The sequence below is a fragment of the Hipposideros armiger genome, unplaced genomic scaffold, assembly GCF_001890085.2.
Source record: "Hipposideros armiger isolate ML-2016 unplaced genomic scaffold, ASM189008v1 scaffold_99, whole genome shotgun sequence".
Lineage (NCBI taxonomy): Eukaryota > Metazoa > Chordata > Mammalia > Chiroptera > Hipposideridae > Hipposideros > Hipposideros armiger.
Window position 1 is genome coordinate 504544 of NW_017731449.1, and position 21002 is coordinate 525545.

The 21002-nt window shown below is 40.6% G+C and overlaps 1 protein-coding gene across 25 annotated transcripts in view; it reads left to right on the forward strand.

Moving 5' to 3' along the window:
- NRXN3 (neurexin 3) overlaps positions 1–21002 on the forward strand; it is a 1587373-nt gene that overhangs the window by 176214 nt on the left and 1390157 nt on the right. The window lies entirely within an intron of this gene.

Here is a 21002-nt window from a genome sequence, read left to right on the forward strand (position 1 = left end):
TCGAACCTCTGTTGCTCAGAGCTCACACTCTTGAGCGAGCTCTTAACCAACTGAGTCACTTTGCCGGCCCCTGTTGGAGTACTTTTGGACACATAAAGGGTTCTAGCACCAGGTTTCCCAGCTGCTGGGACAGCTCACACTACCTTCTGGCATCCAGTAGTAAGAAGAAAAGAGGTTGTTTTTTTTTTTTTTAAGCTGAGCCATCTTGCCACCTGTTGGCAGCTCAGCGGCTGCTCAGCTCGGGCCGAGAATCGAACCGCTGTTCCTCAGAGCTCACACTCTTGAGCGAGCTCTTAACCAACTGAACCCCTTGACTGGCCCAAGAAAAGAGCTTTTTGTTTCATTTTGTTTGTGTTTTTTAGTCTCCCTGTGCCTAAAAGATGTGTGTTTGCTGAACATTCTCTTTATTGCAAGTGATTGTTTTGAGATAAAAATTGAACAACCAGTAATAAGGCTTATGTGCTTTCTGACGGAACGAGAACTAGAAAATCTCTGGAGAGTTTCAGGCTTTTAATTGAGGATGATGTCAGTGCAAAGTAAAAGGACCCAGGCTGCTGAGGGGCAGAGGGAACCCGCTCTCCATGGTGAGACATTAGTGGTCAGCACAAAGCCCCAGGGGATGATGCTGACCAGGTGAAGCAGGTAAACTAGGAGACTTCACCTGGAGCCAGGGGAAGCCGTATGAAGGGCTGCAGTCTTCACCCACATAGCAGCTCTTCTCCCCTTTTGAAAATTATCCATCAAGCCAATATCGTCTCTTGCCTGGATCATGACATAGCCTCCTAATTGGTTTCTGTATGTCCTTCACTAAATTCATATTTTCAAAATAAAATCTTGTCATGTTACTGTCACCTGTCTCCCCAGCTAATAGCTTCCAAAACTCTTAGGATAAAAGCTAAACCACTAACATGGCCGCTGACAGGGCTTGCATGACCCAACTCCTGCTTATCTCCCTTCTCACCCACCCCATCTCTCAGTATAGTACTCACCCTCGTTTTCAGGTCTCTGTCCACATCGGCATTTTCCAGGGCTCACACGAACCTACTTCCTTCAGCCACGGAGACGTTACTTATGCTGTTCCCTCTGCCTGGAATGCTCCTTCTCTGATATCGCACAAAATTGTCATTCATCAATCAGTAACGCATGATTAGTAAGGAGGGGTGAACCATTAATAGAATCACACAATCATAATAGGAAAGGGGATGGCAAGGTTATGTCTGCCAGCTGCTCCCAGCCCTGGGCAACTTTGGAGGGACTTCATCCCCGTGTAGCAATCAGATTTGTTCCATTTGTGGTGGAAAATGGCCAAATCTGGTGGTAACCTTTCTCGTAAAGGCAACCTTGGAAACAGGTGGTAGAAAATCTGAACTTAGTCCTGGAGAGTATGCTTGAGACAAGACAGGAGAATTAAAAAATATGAGTGCTAAGGGAAAGGACGGTTGTCAACCCAGAAATTCTCTCTCACTTTGTCATGAGCTAAGTTGGCCCTCTTTAGTCTCAGATGGTCTTAGCTTTTAAGCCTTAGGAAATCACTTAGTCCTAACGCCCTTGATTTTACTTAGATATGATTTATCCAGGGTCACCCAGTGAATTTGTAAGAGAGGTGGGACTAGAATTCAAGCCTCTTGACAACCAGTCCAGTTCTGATAAGGAATGTGAGCGAGTCAGGAGGGGATGGCATATTTTAACTCTAGGCCTTGTCTTTAAAAGTCCTGAAGGCACCACATTTGCATGTTACTTTCCTGAATCTCAGAAAGAGAGAAGCTTGGGACCCTTCCTAGGTCTTTAGTGACTCCCATACCCCTTTGGTCCCGGCCTCCCCTTCCAAATTCTCTGCTTTTGCATTCACCCAGTCTCCCTCCAAGTGGAAACTCATTCCTCAGGGTAATCAATGTCCCTCTCAGCCAGAACCCTGTTACCCGGGCAACCATTCCAGGCAGCCGACTTAGGCTCATTGAGATGCAGCTGCAGAGCCCAGGGCCCTCAGAAGGGCAACTGCTATCAGAGTGGGCAGTTTTTGGCAACTCTGGAGCGTATTGTACCAAGCGGGACATGGTAATTATGTATTTGTAGCTTTCATTATGTGCCAGTTTAATTGTCACAGATCCATTGTTGTTCTTTAATTTTTTCTTTTTCCTGGACCACTCAGCAGAAGAGGGAAATTGATGCCATAGGGCAGGCTTCTTTCTGGAAGAGATGCAAACTTGGGTGGAAAAATAAATCAGTGACTTAATGCCATCTGATTGGTCAGGAAGTTTTTCCCAAATGGTAGAATTACAACCCTGGCATGGCTGCCTATGGGCCCTCACAAAAGGCCTAGCACTATGTTAGTATGAATATCAATAATAAAAGGTGAGTTGGGTTTGTCATGGTGGTGTACAGTTTCTTTTGAAGAGGGGTCTAAGAAAGACATGAAGATCGCAGCCCCCTTTTCTTTAAGGCTTCGTTTCCTTACTGGCCAAACTCTGGCTGTGGAACTGTAGGTTCTTGAAGTTGGACTTCTTTTCTAAAGTTACGTCTTTGCCCTGTCCCTTGCTCATGATAGCTTGGAAGAACGGCTTTCGTTATTTTAAGCATAGCTAATACAGGAGGCTCCCAACATACCCATGGGATAATTTAAGTGGGTGATTTTAGTCATCTTACCAGGGAGAATTCTGTTTTTACTAAAAGGTTGAACCTAGATTTCTTAAGATAGCCAGCCCTTCAAGTGAATCTCCAGTATGGCAGATATGGTCAATTTACATGCAGTTTTCCTGGTAGTGCATCAATTGTGTGATAACAGTAGCTAACATGGATTGAGTGCTTATGATGTGACGGACAGATTGAACCCCGGTTTACTGCCGTTGTCTCAGAGCAAGTTGTGATTGTGCCACAAACCTCACCAGACAGGCTGCACAGGGAGCTGCTGCTCAGCTCTCAAGGTAGGTGAGACGAAGAGGTTGAGAATGGAAAACATGGCTTCCAGTCCTGGCTGTACGCTTACTGGCTTGAGGAACCTGGAGCCAATCACTTAAGCTCTTTGAAGCTTGGTTTTATTTTGGGCAAAGTGGGGGGAGAAAGTCATGTGTGTTTTGTTGAATGCTGTGGTGGTGAGGATGGTAGCTAAGCTAATGTGTACTGAATGCTTACCATGCATTAAGCACTCTTCTAAACTAAGCTCCATACATGGATTATTTCGTTAACCTTCATAGCAATTGTATGGCACTTTACTAGCTCCATTTTTCTGGTGAGGAAGCTGAGGCACTGAGAGGTCACACAGCTACAAAGTGGTGGAGCTAGGACTCTAACCTATGACCTCTACTTCCAAAGCATTCCCTGTCACTCTGTTGCTAGTAGGCTCATGATGAGAGAACTTAGCCCTTGCTGTTATCCTGAGGGGGCACCTTTGGAGGTCTCTGTAATTTAACTTAGCCTGTACTGCTTGTCTAAAGAACCACTATGAAGCAATTGGCTTCTTTAATACATTTTGGGTCTTAGATTCCTGTGGGAAGCCCCACCTGTCCTCTTTTCACTCCAGCAGCTCTTCTTCTTAGATGGCTGGGTTTGTTGCTAAGAACTCTTGGGTAACTATGCATCTGGCTGGGAACTGCCCCGCTATGCTGCTCGGATGGTCATCCGCATTTGATCCCGTCTCTTGGGATAAATCTCAAGCTTTGGATTTGGTGAGGGTCAGAGTCCCCTGTCTTAACTGAGCATGCAGCCCAAAGCTCATGGTTGCCTGGAAGGACCTTGTGTCATGCATTATTCAGAAGAGTGGATGAGTTCTGGGCCAGTGCCCAGACCCTAGAAGAAATCATCCGGCAGAGCCAAGAAAACGTAGGCAGAGGCCTTAAAGGAAGTCAGCATGGTCTCCGTTGCCCAAGTTGCCTTTTATTTTTGGCTTGTATGGCAATACATGTATTTATTATAGGAAAAGATTCGCATCCTTTTCATTTATACTAATAATTTGAGCCAGTTTATAGGAATGGGTAGGCAGAGAAATGGGCTTTAGTAGTGGGTAAGTAGGCTACAGGCCATTTTGTGGGGCCATTGTATTTTTTTTTTCCAGATAGAATTTCTTATTTAAAGAAAATGATTTTCAAAGCTGGTATTAAGTCAGATTCTATGACAAGTAAGCAGTAGTTTCTTAACCTTGGCTACACATTGGAGTCAATGGGGAACTTGAACAAATCCTGATGTGTGGTTCTCACCCCCAAGAGGTTCTGGTTTAATTGATCTCAGGTGTGAGCTCGCCATTGGAATTTTTAAAGTCCCCTCAGGTGATTCTAACATGTAGCCAGGCAGGGCTGGCTTTATGGTTAGGCAAACTGCAGTCACACGCGGCACCATGCCGAGAAGGACCCCACACTTGGTTTATTGCTCTGTTGTTTCCATCTTGGAATTCTTAATCATTTTTGAACAAGGAGCTCCACAGTTTCATTTTTGTGCAGAGTCCCATAAATTATGTAGGCAGTTCTGTACCTGAGGTTGAGAACTCCTGGACTAGAGTAACAACCTCACATAAAAGAAAATTTGACAGGCATCAGTGATGGTCCTCATAGGAACAACATGTCAGTCAAGCATAGCACTAGTACCCATGAGGGTTTGGACATGCCTTGGTAATATTGTACCCTATGGTTCTTTTTTTGTTTTCATGGGACTTTGAAAAACCGTTCCTAAGACAGTTATTCACCTTGCTTTCCAGTACTGGTTGGGAAGTACACAGTTGTACTGCCAGACATGATGCCAAGAGGCCTGGCGTGAGCCCGACTTTCTAAAAGGCCTCTCTTGCGATGGAGGCTTTGGCAGGTAGACTCCCTGCCGTTGCCGTGTGCACCCTTCTTTCTTTTCCGGAACCTTGTTCCATCATCACTGTCTCCTCCTCTTGCTTGAATTTTTAATCCTCCTTTTCTTCTGGCACTTTCTCCTCTTCTAAAAATAACTTTCCTCAAAGTACTACCCTTCACCAAGAAGCTTCTTGGAAGAGGAGCTGCCCCTCAGCAGCACCGTGGCCTCATGACCGTTGCTTAACTCTTTGTAGCTCCGCTCCTGCCACCCCAGCTGGGACTTTTTGCAAGGCTGCTCATTCCCTCCCAGTGGCTGCAATTGTCTTATCTCAGTTCTATCCTGAACGTCTCTGATGCACTTAACGGTGTCAAAAGATGTTTCTACCTTGTTATGAATGCAAGTTCATGGGCCCCACCCAGACTACTGAATCAGAGACTTAGGGGCAAGGGGCCCAGCCCTTGTTTTAAGTCTCTGCTGGTGATTTCTATGCATGCTAATTTTTGAAACCAGTGCTTTAGAGATATTTATTGAAGAAATTGCATCTTAGCACTTGTATGATTTAATGTGCTACCTTTAGTTTCTAATTTCAGGTGTTTGCTTTATGTCTAAGTTAGACACCATGGTAAGGTGATTCAGATTAGTGATTAAGAGCACAGGCTTTGGAGCCACTCTGCCTAAATTGGAATTCCAATTCTGTCACTTATTGTGTTACTTGGGGTGCCTCCATTTTTTTCATTTCTACAATGAGATGCGTGCTTACTAACCCCTCATAAGGTTGTGGTGAGACTTAGGTGTAATACATGTAAGGCACTTAGAATTGTGCCTGCGTATGATAAGGATTCAACGAAAGGTAGCTTTTAGGTTGTTATTTACATTTTACTTCCTCCCAAAGGTTAAACGATCAACAGAGGATCCCCACATCTGATAAGTTTACACCTTTCCCAGATTTCCATGGGGTTAATTGCTCCTGGTGTAGTGACTGGGGAAGTTGTCCTTTCTCTCTTAGTTTAAAGCATAGTCCTCTGAAGCAGAAGCTGAATAATAATGAATGTCAACTATAATTGAATATATATATATAGATATATACATATATATTGCATATATATATCTATATATCTGTGTATATATCTATATATCTATATATATAGATATGGAGTACAGCATAAGGAATAGAGTCAGTGGAACTATAACAGCTATATACGATGTTAGAGGGGTAGTAGACTGGGGGGGTATCACTTTGTGAGGGGTGTAAATTGTCTAACTATTACATTGTTTTGTACACCTGAAACTAAAAAGAAGACTAAAAAACCACTAACAACAAGAAACAAACAAACATAGCCCTTGGCCATTTTTTCCTTCTCGGGTGCCCCAGATCCTCCTGAGGCATATGTCATGCTCCCATCAGTGATAATGATTTCCCATGGCAGGGGTTCCCAGCTAGTGCTCCTCCACCAGCCAGGATTCACTGATTTATTGTCATCCATGATCTCATTCCTTGTCTGGTTGTATTGAGTTAAATTTAGTATGGCCAACAAGTAAGGATTCGAAAGCTGGAGAAAGATTAAGACTGTTCAAGTTGTAAAGAGCAGGTTCTCAACCAGTTTTGGACGTTAGAATCACTTGGATATCAAAAGACAAAACAAAACAACAAAAAACAGTGCCCAAGTCCTACCCCAGATCAATTAAATAAAAATCTCTGGGCATGAGGCCTGGCACTGGTGTATTTCAATAGCTCCCTGGGTGAATCTATTGTGCTCCTGGAGTTGAGAATTATTGATGTAGAGTAAGACATGGGAGTCAGTATTGAGAAGTTGAGAACAGGACTAGTTTCTTGGGAAAAGGAATAAACCGTCATATCTGTTGACCTCCACAACTTACTTGGATAAAGTGGCTCAAATATATCGAAAGAGAACAGCCTACAAGGGCCAACAGGGAGATGGAGATGGACTGGATGATTTAATGGGTCATCTCTCCTGTAGTTAATTTCTCTAGATCTCTTGTGCTATATTGATTTTGTAAATCGCTATTGTCGCATCTGCCCCTTCTGCCTCTGGGAACTTGTGGGACTTAAAAATTGAATTGAGTGTGTGGGGGGTTATAGATTAATCAATATCAAGATTTATTGACTTGTGACATTTGTATTAACTGTCACGAAGCCAGGATTAATTTGAACTTTTTTAATACTTGAGTAAGTGGCATAGTTTGTATTAGCTACAAGGTATTTTAAAAATATTACCCTTTATGGATTTGGTACCTTCACTTCCTGAAATGACTCCCCTTGTTTGTGAAGCTCTTAGGGTTTATATTATATTCATAATAGCAATCAAGTCAAGATACTTTTCAAAGGCCAAGTCACAAATATAGGAAGAAACTCGAGTTTCTGCGTGCACATTACTTCTTTTAGAATTCACTCTTGAAACAATTTTTTTTCTTTTCTACTCTAAGGTTAAATTTTCAGCCAGCTTATTTTCAGGAACAGAAACTAGAGATACACGCATTATAAATATTCTATTTATTTGTGGAAAAATGGCCTATTTCTTTAAAAAAATCAACAACTACTTTGTTTAATTAAATAATGCCTCTCATTTAATGAGAAGGATTTGCTCTATGTTTTTCAGAGGGCATACATGAGAACACTTCAGACTACCTGTTCGTAAGGCGAATGTTTCTCATATCATTATGCATAAGCAGGGCTTACCATTAAAAGGAAAGAATTTTGAGCTGACTAGTTCCGGTGAGGGGGATGCACTGAATCATCGAGTTACTGTATCTCTCTTGTAAAAAAAAAAAATGTGTCTGTAAGAAATATGGCCTTGTTTTGTGGGGTATAAGGTGGATTGAAGTTCATGATTCTCCCTGGGATCTGTACACATGACTTTGGACTTGGTAAACAGCTCACAAGATGCTCTTAAATGATGAAAAGACGCTGTATGCACATGAGGGATGTGGCAGTGGGGGGCACTGTTGAGGGAGGCCTTCTGGTTGTTTCTCTAAGAACAGAGTTTGAAATGTGAGCTATGGAGAGCCAGGTTACTCAGACATGGCTTGAGGCACAGCCACTGCTTGAGAAAGGTTATATTAGTTCTGCTAACTTGGACCAAGTGGGTCCTCTTTGTTGGTTAAAAAACAAGGAATCATTACATACATACATACACACACACTCACACACACACGCCCACACACCCACACCCACACACCAGGATGCCAGTTTTTCTTAAAATGTGTATACATTTTTTTGGCACCCTCTGTCTATAATCATTGGATGTAAAGTACAGAATTGGGAGTATAGTTAATGGTATTGTAATAGCTATGTATGGTGTCAGATGGGTAGTAGACTTGTTGGGGTTATCAGTTTATGAGGTATGTAAATGTCTAATCATTATCTTGTGTTGTATGCCTGAAACTAATAAAAAAAAGACCAAATAAATGACTCCATTGCTACAAAAAAAAAAAAAAGAAAAAAAGGAATCTCTTGTCAAACCTTCCACACCTTCTGTCTTCTGCTTTGCTCTTTACCCATTTCAGTCAGTGTGTCCTTGAGCGAGTAAGGTCATTTCTGCTGCTGGCTGCCAGCTGCCTACCCTTTGCCCCTCCTCCAGCCTGGCTAAGGTTTGTTGCTTTGTTGCCACTGCTCATCACCCGTGAGTTTTTGGCAAATTCTTGCAGGGCATCCACTCTGCATGACCTACCATGAAGCACTTCTCTAACCTCTGTTGATAAGCGCTTGCCAAGCCTAACTCTTAAGTACTTGGCAGATGTTAGCTATGCCTCATCTATTTCCTTTTAAAGATGGGCTAAGCAAGGGCAAGAAGAGTGAGTGATAATGATGGTGAAGAAGATAGCTACTTATTGAGAACCTATTATGTGCCAAATCCTAGATTATATCAGGCACAGCTGCTGTTTCATTAAATCTTCATAAGCATGACACAAGTGGGTATTATTGTCTGTACTTATGATAAAACTGAGACACATACAGGTTGATTAACCAAAAGCTAGTCAGTGTTATAGTCTCAGTATGAACTCAGCCCTGACTTCCAAGCCCACTATGACGCTCCGCCCGTATCCTGACTCTTCAGCCATTGGCTGGGTGCTCTCTGTCTGGTTGGACAGTGTACTATGTGTTCTACACTGTGAGCACCCAGGGAGCCTTGCTCCTCCATTTATCTACTGAGAGCTTATCTTCTCAAGGCCCTTGATTAAAGGAATACAAATCTAAAATCTTTTAGGGTTGTTTTTTGTCCTGTGTTGTCCTAAGCTGCTCTCCAAGTGCCCTGGAAGACAGCATCAGATAACAGGCCCACTGTTTGTGAGAACCTCCCTTCTCAAATTCTTGCCAAGTCTCCTTCTGTGGCTCCCTCCTGAAGCCCACTCAAGCCAGGCTATAAGAATCCTCTTCCCCCGGAGTTCCGTTTTTTTTTTTTTTTTTTGGTACTCTTTTCAGAGTTCCTGTGCCATAGATGAGGACAGCGAGATACAAAGAGCCATTTTGACTTCACGGAAGAGACAGCCAGGTGGACCCTGGATATTATAACTCATAGCCCCTGGGGCTTGTCACCACATCACACTGTCTGCCAGTCACCTTATTTAGCCATATACATTTACCTGAGTGGATAAAATAGTATTTTCTTTCTTCTATAATTTGTCTTAGGGCAAATCAAAGAGCGCCTAGCTAATATCTAGCAGTGTGCTTGAGAAAAGACCACCAGGGCTTCTAGCCCATACTATTCTAGCTGGCTTTGGTGTAGGGTTGGGGCGACAGTGAGAGAGAAATGAGGTGGACTGGCGTCAGTCATCTTACTCTATGCATAGCTGGGAGGTAGATCACGGACTTAAAAAATCGAGACCAATAGGGTTTGGATGTCAAAAACACTGTGACAGAACAGTGACCTCAAAAACAGAGTGTGCCCATTGCTGGGTTCATATGTGCTAAAACATCAATGTATATTAGAATGAAAAAGGAGATTTTTAAGTTTAACATAGTTTTAAGATGTGAGTTTATACTAGCATCCTCAAAGGACCTGATGTCAGATCACCATGGGTATTGCACAGTATTCACATGCTATGGATAGGAAGAGCAGGTTTCTCACACACATATCTTAAAGGAAGGGGAAGTTTGACACTGGTACTTTTATATGTTCATTTATCCTCCATGAACTGGGATACAGCACATTTTTGTTGTGCCTAGTAAAGTGGATTTATGGTTTCTGTGATCTAATTTTTATGAATCCAACCTTCACAAAATAGGCAAGTGGCTTACACAGACTCCTTTAAGGAGGCCTTGGATTGAAAATGATACCAATATTCTAAGTGAGCAAAAAATGGCAGAGTTGTCACCTCTACTCCAAATTCGAGCTCTTTGTCAGCCATGTGGTGATATAAAACCTATAAATACATAATCAGGCCTGACATGAAGTGAGGCACCAAAAAAATTATCAAGACCATTTGAAAAATAGATTTGTTTCCATCATTGTCAATGATAAACCTTTCCCTAAGCCTCAATGTGCCTTGAAATGGGGCCTAGTAAAACAATGAAAGCATTATGATCAGCAAGACATTTGAGAATGTTTTTATTTCATCTGCATCTCATTCTTTTCAAATTTTATATTTTGATGTAGGTTTTATAATTTATGTAATGTTACAGTAAGTCTTGTACCTAATATATATATATATATATATATATTTGGTTGTCGGAAAAGTCATGATGTATTTTTTCTATGTTTTTCATTGCAAAAATGTGTCATGACTTTTCTGACAACCATACACACACACACACACACACACACACACACACACACATATGTATGTAATATAAAAAGAAAAGAAAAGCGTGGAGACTACCTTGCTTGTAAGAGTTGGACAATTGCTAAGAGAGAATATTGTGGTTAGAATTTGATGTATTAGAGTTTATTCATTCATCCAACAAATGTTCAAGGCACTGCTTTGGGCTCTGGGGACAGCAATGAACAAAAATTTCTTCTGCCAAGAAGCTTACATTTGAGAGGGTTTCCTGAACAAGAGATGCTCAAGTGAGTGTAGGAACAATGCAGGGTGGAGGAAAGGGTAAGAGGTGATAGTTTTATAAGTTATTTTGATTTTTACCAAGTGGTTTAGAGCTGTGGACTCAGATCTGGCTTTATATCTTGCTCTTGATAGTCACCTGCTTGCCTGTGTTCTTTAGCAAGCTACCTAACCTCTCAAGCCTCAGTTTCCTCCTCTGTAAGTGGGGATAATGACTGTAAGGATGTTAGGATGTTCTGAGAATTAAATAAGAGAATAGACATAAAGCACTTAGTGTGGTACCCTAATACAGTGTAAGTGCTCAATAAATGGTAGCCATGTTGATACCACCAAGAAAATAATAACAGTTATTAGGAAGAATGATCCCATTACCTGTACAGGTTAACTGGGCTAATGATTTGTCAGGACAAGTTAGGTCTGAGAGAACTCTCTGTCTCCTGTGGCCACCCAACTGGTCATCAGATCATTGTTGTGCTTAACATTTAATGTTTTTAATTAAAGTGAATGTTTAACAAAAAATTATGTACTTAAAATTAATGCCTACTTGTTAAAAATATTAAAACTGCAAGAAAGCAGGAAGAAAGATGGTAATCCCCTATAATCCTATTCTTCAGACATAACCATTTTTATCACTTTGGTGTATTTCCTGCCTATCTTTTTTCTGTGTGGGCTCAAGTTGAGGAAGACACAGAGTGACGTCTTCTGCTTAGCGCCAGTTATTCCGGGTCCACAACCGAAGTTGTCCCTTGTCCCTCCACAGCCCTTCAGATAAGAGGGTCTCTGTAGCAGCAGGGACAGCTCTTCAACCAGCCTTGTGGGCCCTTTGCTACTGTCTGATTCTCATTCCTGATGCTCTCGGACTGTACAATTTCAGCTCCTATATTTGAAATGTGCTGGAAACTTCTGTTCTCTGAATACTAACCAGCATTTTTCTTTATATTGCGGCTCTGTACTTCTGGGCAGTTGGTGAAAACAGTTGTACTTATAAAAACATACATCTCTCAAAAGACAGAAGTTGTTTCCTGGTGTTTTCTTGCTTCATCTATGGTCGTCTGAGACCTACCTTGGCTCCCAGAAGTTACTAACCTCCAAGGACTAAATAAAGACAATTAGACCTTCTTCATCCTTTGAGGAATGAAGAGGCCCAATATTTATGATGTTCTTGTAGTCACATGATTCTCATTCTCCCATGATATCGATTGTGTGCTTACAGTTCTCAATCAATAATCATTTATTTCAGCATCAACTACTCTGTGCTGGCTCTGTGTGTAAGGTCCTCTCAAATGGGCCATTAGCTCTTAAGACAAACAGAGACCAAAGGGTAGGACTCTTGGTTCCCTGGAAACAAAGCTGCCTGAGGAAAGGTTTTTTATGGCGATTGTGCATTTGGAACTTCTTGACATTTTTTTGAATCTGGTCCTGAATTCTTTTGGATTTTCCCTGTGTGAATCCAAGTTAACTTTTGCCTGTCAAAGGCTCTCTTCCAAGGTCTAGATAATGCAAACTGAAAATGTAAACAAAGCTGTGGATGGGTGGAGTGGGCACTTATTGCAACAATAAAGACAAATATTTTCTTTATTCCTATCACCTAGGTAGGTTTTCTGCAAACCGACTTTCAAAGGTCTTGCAGTACCTATTGCTTACAGACAATTGATATGCTAATTACAAGCCTCTCCTATCTATTCCGGAAGCTGGTGCTCCAAAAATTTTACTAGGTAGCACTTTGGCACTTTTAGCTATGGAAAAGTAAGAAAATTACCATTTAAAATACCATTATTTAGTCTTTTTTACTCAATTGGGTGCCTGGCCTTCCTCATTCCTCATCCAATTAAGGTTGCTTGAGAATGTTATAATTGGACATGCGAAGTGAAACACATTTTACACGGAAAAATTCAAGAGCACTTACAGAATGATGTAGAAAACACTACCGGTTATGAGGGTGCCGAGCATGGGAAGCCTCAGAGCCCAGCCCGTGTGTTGCCAGAGGTGTTTGGAGTTCAATGCCTGGTGGGACTTTGTTTCTATGCCGTTCACATGTTTCCTAAAATGAGATGAAAAAAATGGAGATGTAAAACTGTCATGGGTGTGGACATCTGCTATGGATTTAGGCAATATCAAACTGTTATGAGTTCCCAAGTCCCTAAGAATAGATTTCTAAGGTTTTAGGGAGTCTGAAGAAACACTTCTGATACGGCCATGAAAGGTTATATTCCCACCACTAAAACTCCTAGTTTAGCTGTAAACTAGAGCAGGGTTACAGAGTGAACACAATTTGTTCATGTTCTACAAATTGCTCTTTACCTGGGACTATAGGCTGGTCTCTCAGGTTGGACTGGCACTATAGGTGAGCAAATACTCACTGACCCAGACGTCAGAGGATCGTAGCTCCAGCCTGGCTCTGCCTGTTTTGGGGCCCCTAGATTAATCACTTAATCTGTGCATTTAAATTTATCCACTTGTGAAATGGATTTGATAAAGTGCACTCTTCATCCCTACTTTATAGATGAGGACTCGGAGGTCTCAGAGAGGTTAAATCATGTGACCCACATCAACAGCCATTAAATGTCAGAACGACCAGATGCCATAATGCTTTGTTGATAAAGGTTTATGCAAAGGCAAATGCTAGTGTATGTATGTGAAAGCAGTCTTTGAATCCCAGCTAGGCTAGGCTTCTTTATACTTGGCCTCCCCTTGCCATGTTGGGAGTTTTGTTTCTTGATTCCCAATGCCTGGTGTTCAATTGCTGTTCCTATCTTTTTCTAATTAGTTAATTAAGTTATTTATTTATTCTTTATTTTATTGGGGAATTGGGGAAGGGGAACAGCCAAGTTGTTGTCCTTCAATCTTAGTTGTGGAGGGCGCAGCTAGCTCAGCTCCAAGTCCAGTCAACATTCGGCTGCCCGCCGGCAGCTCACGGCTGCTCAGCTCAAGGTGCCATGTTCAATCTTAGTTGTGGGTGGGCGTAGCCCACCATCCCACGAGGGAATCAAACTGGCAACCTTGTTGCTAAGAGCGCACACTCTAACCACTGAGCTATCCGGCCACCTGCCGGCAGCTTAGGGCAGCTCAGCTCCAGGTGCCATGTTCAATCTTTTTAGTTTCCCTCAGCTCACTCTTTTACCTTTCCTCTCTTGGGTTTTCTGCTTTGGGCAATTTTTGGTTTCTAATGATGTTAATGAACCCATTCTGGGTTTCACTTCAAAATATGTCCTAACCTGCTCTCTGCTATTTTGATATTTTAAGTGGGTTAGTGTATTAACAGCTCAAGGTGGGCCATTTGCATTTTGACAGGTAGTTATTGGCCATACTTTGACCCAGAGTCTGAGACAGAGCTGTGTGTGTTTGGGAGGCCAAGAGTTTTTATGGCTCCAGTCAACATTCAGAAGCTGGCGTAGCTTTTAGTGAAGATGGCCTTGCTTTGCTATAGGGTTTAGTTTAGTGTAATTGATGATGTTATGGGACCAGTTCAAAGAAGAAAGTTGTGAAAGCAAAAGTCAAAGACATTGTGAAAAGGATGAGGCTCAATAATTCCAGTGAACAAATGTTAAGCATCAATTAAAGAGGGGTTCTCTGTACTCATTATCCTGGTTTAAAATACACGTTCACCCTGTGAGTCTGCTCATGTTAAATCTATCACTGAAAAAGCAAATTAGGGTATGTGGGGTCATCTTCTTTCCCCCTCACTGCTCCCATGTCATGCTACTTTCTGAAGATCTGGTGCAGCCCTTCACACTGCTCGTCCACAGTGCCAACACTGAGATCGTGCTATTGTCCTGCCCATCTCTCCTTGTCTCCTGACCAATTTCCTTGTCTCCAATCCCCGCCTTGCTCCAATCATCCCAACACAGTGACCTGTACTCCAAACTTAGTTTTCCTGTCTCAACTATTGACACCCACCCAATGGAGCCCGTGTCCCAGCCACACAGAATGTACTGATTTTACTAGTACACTTTTTTTTTGGTACGTGTACTGCACATAATGTTCCCTGTTCCTTTATTCTTCTCTTTTGTAGCTGTTTCCTCACCCTTCCAGATGTTGCTCAAAGGTTACCTCCATGGGATGCTTTCTCTGGAATAGTTAAGTGGCCCATACAACTTTTATTCCATTTATTATAGCATCTATTACATTGTATTGTAATCATTTGCTTTACTTATCTTTACTCAGCTCTGGTTTTCCCTAGAACTTATGACAATGCCTAATAAAACTGTATGTAGTGAATAAATGAGTAAATGAGCAAATGAATGAGTGATGAACAAATCTTAATTTTACATCATCCTCATACTTTGAGCAGCATCAATCGCCATACTAAATTTAGAGTCTATAATCTACGTAGAAGAAGAAGAAAGAAATGGGAAGCATGTGAATCCCTGGTCTATAGATGTCTAAGATTGGACTTCACTGTCAACTTTGGAACCAATGCCTACAATCCTGAGAGTAAAGGTCTCGGTAGACAGAGCTCCTTCTACATTGTGCAGTAAAGACTGGAAAGGGCATCTGTCAATACAAGAGTTAATCCAGCAAACTACAAAGTGCCTACTTTTGATACCAGTGTGAATGCAAAAAGTAGACAGACCACCCTGATTTTCAAAGAGTTTATACACCATGTGGGGAGTGAGATTTACAGAAATGGCTAACACTTACCTAGTGTGTAGTATGTACCAGGTATTGTTCTAAGCTATAATTATGGTGAACATTTGTCCCCTCACTGAAACTGGAGAAGACAGGCACAGGCACTAGTCCCACCCTCCATGTTACAGGAAATGGAGGCAAAGTGAGTAACTGGTTTAAAGTCATGGGAAGTGATGACTAGGCTTTCTGGCTTCAGAATCTGTCTCTTAATCAATACTGTGACATGTACACAGTGACATAATTATACTTCCAGAATTGCAGGACAATATGAGGGAGTGTGGCATAGAGGAAAGCCTAATTTCTGCGGAGTTAGTCTTGGATTTGATTTCTGGTTTTATCGCTTGCAAGATATTGGTGCTGTGCATGTTATTAGAGTTGAGCTCTTTGAGATTATCTAAAAATTAAGGACATGAGGTATGCTGAAAACAATGTGCACAGCTACTCACACATAGTAGGTGTTTAAATATTTATTTTGAGCTGTTTTTTTCCCCAATAGACAACCTTCTTTCCCTTCCTCTTGAATAAAATTAGGTAAAATATGTGTTATAAAAAATAAATGGCAGTGTATCATAATGCAGAAGGCATTAGAAGAGGCCAATTGGAATGATTAGGGCAGGAAGCTTAAGTAGAATAATGAATTAGTTCTGAGTTAACGCACCAAAGGCTCTATCAAATATTCATGACATCACCATGGCTCTGGGCTTCCTGAAAAGGAAATATCTAAACTGGCATGCAGTCTCAAAACCCAGATAACCTTGTCCTGTTTAAACCCTGAACTTCAGTGTTTGAGGTACGGCCAAGTATATTAAACCTTAGGGGTCAGCAATGCCACGTCCAAAGGAAAAGGGAGGCTTTCGCAGTGGAGATGTGTGTTGCTCTAAGGTCAGTAGGCTGGGAGCAGGTGGGCTGAGATGGGGAGGGCACTGTGTAGCGTGCAGCAACCTCAGGCAGTTAGCCGTGAAGCAGGTGCCACAGGGGAAGTGCATCCACTATGGCAGCAGCCCACAGAAACCATCCATTGTTTGGCCCTTCATGCCCTCTTTTTGATCTAATGAGCAGGTATCCCACCTGTGTGGAGACAGCTAAATGCAAAACAGCTGTGTTTGAAATACATAAACATTTACCGGAAATCTGTAAAACAGGGGCAAAGCCATGTGGTTGTGTCTCCTTTCTGCGATGCCCACATATTACAGCTGTTCATGGAGACCACACTTGTAGTATGTGTATCTCTCCTGGATGGGACAGAGATAAAAAGTGCCCATTCTCCCCTCAATGTGGTGATCCAACAGCAAAGGAAGGATGTGTGGGGGTGGGAGTGGGAGGAGAAAACAGTGGTGTGATGGAAAGGCAAAGTGAAAGAGGAGAGCTGGTGCCATCTGCAAATGAGATGGTGCCCTCCTGAATTCCTGGCAGAGCCATCGAAATGGGATTGCTAAGGAAGGTGGGAGAACTCATCACCCTCCTTTACTGTGTCATCTCTGTGGGAGGAAAAGGACCCGTATGTTACAGGCTTTTAACTTGGATCTGAAGGAGACTGCTATCTTGAGCTGTTGCAATATTTGAAATAATCTTTTAAAAAAATTTTGGCTTTGGATGCATGCTTTTATTCAGTGTTAGGAATGTCAGTTATCGAGCTTTTATGTTTTGTTTGAGAAATAGAAGATGGACAGTTTGAAACCCATGTAAGCATGAAAGTGGGATGGTAAAAATAGATCTCTAGTGGGTCCTAACACTTCCCACATACTGAATCATGCTTCGCTACAGGGCATGAGAATTACAAAGTAATACTTCAATATTCAATATCAAGGTCTTGGATTCTTTGATTACATGCCAGGTTAGAGGAACAACTTCCATAATGCTATAGGTTGAGTCAGAAGTGTTTATATTCTTAAGGGGTCTTTGACTCCAAGGAAATCTTTGGTATGAGTCTTACAGTTGTTTATATATTAAAATAGGAAAGCTTTATTAATCAGCGGTTGTTAAAAGTAAGGGTTAGTGAGAGCATATCAAATTATAACTAGTTCTTTAAACCTTGTATATATTGTTTTTAAAAATATGTTATGTGACAGAGTTCATAATTATCTTTAATGCTTTTAAAATAAAAATCCATGTTGACTAAGAAACATAATTTCTATAAAAAGTGTGCTACAACCAGTATAATGTTGTAAGATGCTTATTTGAGATACATTGTATAATCATGGTAGCTGACCAAATTAGAGTCATAGTATCTGCTAGGAAATAGCCTTAAACACACTAATCATTTTAAATTCAAAGCCATACTGGGAAAATACCTTTATTAAAAAAAATTATAAAATGTTTCCCATCCTGGTTTCTAAATAACTCTAACCATCCTTGAGTAACAATTGTAACACACTCTTAAGTAAAAATCAATGATTTCATATTTCATACTAGCAGGGACTTAAACCTTTCGATGGATTTATGTTTCCTAAACTCCCTGTAATTAACCTTCTTAAACTAAGCCTGTGCCTTAGAGATACTGTCTGTGGTGACTCCTGGAGTTGTGAAAAGTGAAAGCTCAGCTCTGCCTTCCATAAAATATGTTAGAATTGTGGGGTTAAAAGGGGCTTTGGAAGTTACCAGCCAAATTACCTGATGGAGTTGGGATTCATTTTACAACTAACTCTTAAAATGGTTGTCTGGTTCAGCTTAACCAGCTTCAGTGATCAGGAACTCACTGTTTTCACTGTTGAAAAATTTCTAGTGATTAGCAAATTTTTCTTGTGAGCGGGAGCAAATGTGTCTTTTTGCAAGTTGACTATCAGAGTGCCATTTGGAATGACACGGGACATATTTATCTACTCCCTCTTCCAATAAAAAACAAAAATCTTTAAATATTCAAGAGTGTGATCATTGAAAAGTATACATTTCAATATACTCTATCTTAGATCCCTCAGTTGTTCAGCATTTTCATGGTTATAAATGTTTTACCATCCTAGGCCGAACGCTTTCTAATTTGGTAGTGTTCTTATTAAGATGTTTTAAGACATGATTCATCCATTCATTACTGGCCTGTTAAGCTCCTATTTTGTGCCAGGAACTGAGGATACAATGATGACTAAGACAGACAAAGCCTCTGAAAGGTATGGGCAATAAATAAGTAAACAAATATGTAATGTGTTTTCAGGTAATGTTAAGTGCTGCAAGGGAAAATACAGTAAAGTGTAGAAAACTGTTGGCAATAGAGAAGGGCTGTTTTAGATAGGAAAGGATTTTAGATAGCTAGGTAGTCAGGGAAGACCTATCTGAGTAAGTGGCACCTGACCTGAGACCTGAGTGCAATACAGTGTATGTGTAATTGTCTTGAGGGAGAATATTCCAGGTGGGAAAACAGCAATTGCAACGGCTCTAAGGTGGGAATGATGTGACAAATGTTTACTAATGGATGGGTGTTCATAGCTTTTCCGCCTTCCCAGGAATGGCAAGGCACTCTTTAAAGTTAAATCTACACGGTTCAATCTCAGTGCACATTCTCCTTTCTGCCTGTTCAACTGCTTCCCTCCTCCTTGACACACACACATATGTGCATGTGTCGCACACACACATACACATTTTCCTAAAGATAGTACCATCTCTGCTAAATCAGTTCTGAGGAATTTTGTGATACAGATTTGAAAGACCGAAGAGAGAGAGAATTAGAGTGGCAGGAGGAAAATGGGTGTGCCAGGGAGGCATCCCTGGAACTTGCAAAGTCAAAAATCTTACAGAGGCTAAGAATGATAATAATTAAGTGATTCGGGTTGGGTGTAATGCCATGAAGAGTCATGGCTCTCATTGCAGCATACCCCATGTAAATAGGTCAACTCCCATCCCACTAGAAAATATTGCTGGAATGCATAATGCAAACCCAGTATTGCCATATGTCCCAATTTTTCAAGAACAGTAACAGATCTGTTTTTATGTGAAATTTTCCAATTTTAAAAACATTGCCATAGGGACTTCCCCTTCCAGGAAGAGGGGATAGACATGCTTATCCCTATTTTATCCATTAAGTATAAATAAAAATGTTGGACATTATGTATAAAAACATAAGACTCTGAAAGATGCAGGGAAAAGGGCAAATTACCTAAGGACCTTGGGACCCAAGGAAGTATACTATAGTGAGTTACCTGAATTTTCTCTTTGCCTCCTATATTCCAGACTTGGAATTAAAGAAGCTGAAAAGCTGGAAATGCCAGTGAATATAGACAAAAACACCCCAAGAAAAACCTACTCTCTCGAGCTCCCAAATAGGAAAGGGGAAACCTAGCAAGACATAAAAATTTTACAAATAACTGCTCTATTTCAGCCAAATAGCACAGAAATATTTAAGACAAGTATATAATAAATAAGGGAGGGTAAAGGAAGGTAACATTTCTATTCTTCACTTGAACTGGTAAAATAATGATTGTGATGTTATGTATATGTTATATAAGTAATACTTAGAGCTACCACATAAAAAGCTACACAAAGAGATATACTCCAAAACACTATAGATAAATCAAAATATAATTCTAAAAAATATTCAAATAATCAACAGGAAGGCAGGAAAAAAACAGAGAAATGAAAAAATGGAGAGAATAAACCATAAAATGATAGACTTCAGCCTTAAAATATCAACAATTACATTAAATGTAGATTAATGTAAGTGGTCTAAATATACCAAGTAAAAGACAGGTAGGCAGGATGGATTAAAAACATGAACCAACTATATGCTATTTATCAGATGCTCACTCCCGATATAATAATACAGGCAGGATGAAAGTAAAATGATGGGAAAAGGTATATCATGCCAACATTGAAAGAAAGTATGGGTGGCTATATTAATAAAAGATAAAATAGACTTTATACCAAACACTATTACCAGAGTCAACGAGAGACATTATTTAATAATAAGAATCAATGCACCAAGAAAAGATAGCAATCCTAAATGTGTATGCACCAAACAACAAAACTACAAAATAAGTGAAGCAAAAACTGATAGAACTGGAAGGAGAAATACACAAACCCACAATTATAGTTGGAGACTTTATGGTCTTCTCAACAAGTTGATAGACTAACCTGACAGGAAATCAGCAAGGGGATATATATATATATATATATATATATATATATATATATATATATATATATATATATATATATATATAATTTGCTGGGGCAGCTGTGACGAAAATGTACAGACTGGATGGCTTAAACAACAAAAACTTATTTTCTCACAATTTTGGAGGATAGAAGTCAAAGATCAAGACATCAAAAGGTTTTGTTTCTTCTGAGGTCTCTCTTCTAGGCTTACAGATAGCTATCTTCCCATTGTGTCTTCACATGACCTTTTCTCTGTGTGTGCACACATCACAAGTGCCTCTTTCTCTTCTTATAAGGTTACTGATTCTATTGGATTGGTGCCTGCTCATATGACCTCTATTAACCTTAATTACCTCTTTAAAGTCCCTATTTCTAAATACATTCCATTTAGTGGTTAGGGATTTAGCATATAAATTTTTGGGGAGGGGACACAATTTAGTACAGAACAATATAAAACTTAATACCATCAACTAAAAGGATCTACTTGACATTTATAGAACACTCCT